The sequence below is a fragment of the Sardina pilchardus genome, chromosome 22 (genome assembly GCF_963854185.1).
Source record: "Sardina pilchardus chromosome 22, fSarPil1.1, whole genome shotgun sequence".
Lineage (NCBI taxonomy): Eukaryota > Metazoa > Chordata > Actinopteri > Clupeiformes > Clupeidae > Sardina > Sardina pilchardus.
The window spans coordinates 2927514-2930013 of NC_085015.1; the positions used below are offsets into that span (position 1 = coordinate 2927514).

Below are 2500 nucleotides of genomic sequence, written 5' to 3' on the forward strand. Positions count from 1 at the left end.
CAATTAATCCACATGCTCATCGCCGACCGCTTCGGCCTCAACGGGCCCTACGTCTCCGAGGTGACCTGTCAATCACACCACTAGTCAATTAACCAATTAGCAAATCAATCAGACCGCTTCGGCCTCAACGGGCCCTACGTGTCCGAGGTGACCTGTCAATCACACCACTAGTCAATTAACCAATTAGCAAATCAATCAGACCGCTTCGGCCTCAACGGGCCCTACGTGTCCGAGGTGACCTGTCAATCACACCACTAGTCAATTAATCCACATGCTCATCGCCGACCGCTTCGGCCTCAACGGGCCCTACGTCTCCGAGGTGACCTGTCAATCACACCACTAGTCAATTAATCCACATGCTCATCGCCGACCGCTTCGGCCTCAACGGGCCCTACGTCGCCGAGGTGACCTGTCAATCACACCACTAGTCAATTAATCAATTAGCAAATCAATCAGACCGCTTCGGCCTCATCGGACCCTACGTCTCCGAGGTGACCTGTCAATCACACCACTAGTCAATTAATCAATTAGCAAATCAATCAGACCGCTTCGGCCTCAACGGACCCTACGTCTCCGAGGTGACCTGTCAATCACACCACTAATCAATTAACCAATTAGCAAATCAATCAGACCGCTTCGGCCTCAACGGGCCCTACGTCTCCGAGGTGACCTGTCAATCACACCGCTAATCAATTAACCAATTAGCAAATCAATCAGACCGCTTCGGCCTCAACGGGCCCTACGTCTCCGAGGTGACCTGTCAATCACACCACTAATCAATTCATCAATTAGCAAATCAATCAGACCGCTTCGGCCTCAACGGACCCTACGTCTCCGAGGTGACCTGTCAATCACACCACTAATCAATTAACCAATTAGCAAATCAATCAGACCGCTTCGGCCTCAACGGGCCCTACGTCTCCGAGGTGACCTGTCAATCACACCACAATCAATTCATCAATTAGCAAATCAATCAGACCGCTTCGGCCTCAACGGACCCTACGTCTCCGAGGTGACCTGTCAATCACACCACTAATCAATTCATCAATTAGCAAATCAATCAGACCGCTTCGGCCTCAACGGACCCTACGTCTACGAGGTGACCTGTCAATCACACCACTAATCAATTCATCAATTAGCAAATCAATCAGACCGCTTCGGCCTCAACGGACCCTACGTCTCCGAGGTGACCTGTCAATCACACCACTAATCAATTAATCAATTAGAAAATCAATCAGACCGCTTCGGCCTCAACGGACCCTACGTCTCCGAGGTGACCTGTCAATCACACCACTAATCAATGAATCAATTAGCAAATCAATCAGACCGCTTTGGCCTCAACGGACCCTACGTCTCCGAGGTGACCAATCAATCAGACAAGCAATCAGTTCATCAATTAGCAAATCAATCAGTCAACCTGCCATTCAGTCAGCTAATCAACCAATCAGGACAGACATCATATAGTCAATTCAGTGAACAGATGTTTAACGACAATTGATGTCTCAGTCAATTAATCAATCAATTTGTGTGTCTGTCTATCTATCTATCTATCTAGGCTTATCTATCTGTCTATCTATCTACTTATCTCTCTATCTATCTACTGTATCTATCTATCTATCTATCTACTTATCTCTCTATATATCTACTGTATCTATCTATCTATCTACTTATCTCTCTATCTATCTACTGTATCTATCTATCTATCTATCTATCTATCTACTTATCTCTCTATCTATCTACTGTATCTATCTATCTATCTATCTATCTACTTATCTCTCTATCTATCTACTGTATCTATCTATCTATCTACTTATCTCTCTATCTATCTACTGTATCTATCTATCTATCTATCTATTTATCTACTTATCTCTCTATCTATCTACTGTATCTATCTATCTATCTATCTATCTATCTATCTATCTACTTATCTCTCTATCTATCTACTGTATTTATCTACCTGTCTGGCTGTCTGCCTATATAAATAGCTAAATGTGTGTGTGTGTGTGTGTTGAGTTAGCTGGCTGGTTAGCTGATCAGTATGGCGGTGAGGAGGAGAAGAGTAACAGGGTGATATGAGCTGGGGCAGTTAGGGGCAGTTGTGCTCTATCTACCCCCTCCAGTGCTGGAGCTGATATGAGCTGGGGCAGTTAGGGGCAGTTGTGCTCTATCTACCCCCTCCAGTGCTGGAGCTGATATGAGCTGGGGCAGTTAGGGGCAGTTGTGCTCTATCTACCCCTCCAGTGCTGGAGCTGATATGAGCTGGTGCAGTTAGGGGCAGTTCGGGGCAGTTGTGTTCGGAACGGTGGGGACGTGCGGGAGGGTGCGTGATGTTCTAAAGCGGAATGGGAGCAGAACGTTCCTTAACCCAGTTCTGCTCTGGAACTCTGCGACTCAGTAACGAGTGGTGACCTTTGACTCCATTGGGTCAACAGACTGACCGTTTACCCCCCACTGGTGTTTATCCTGCCACACACACACACACACACACACACACACACAC

At 46.4% G+C, this 2500-nt stretch overlaps 1 protein-coding gene across 1 annotated transcript in view; it reads left to right on the top strand.

The window, feature by feature from the left end:
• Window positions 1-2500, top strand: part of si:ch73-364h19.1 (uncharacterized) — a 16705-nt gene that overhangs the window by 10665 nt on the left and 3540 nt on the right. The gene's annotated exons all lie outside the window — the stretch shown is intronic.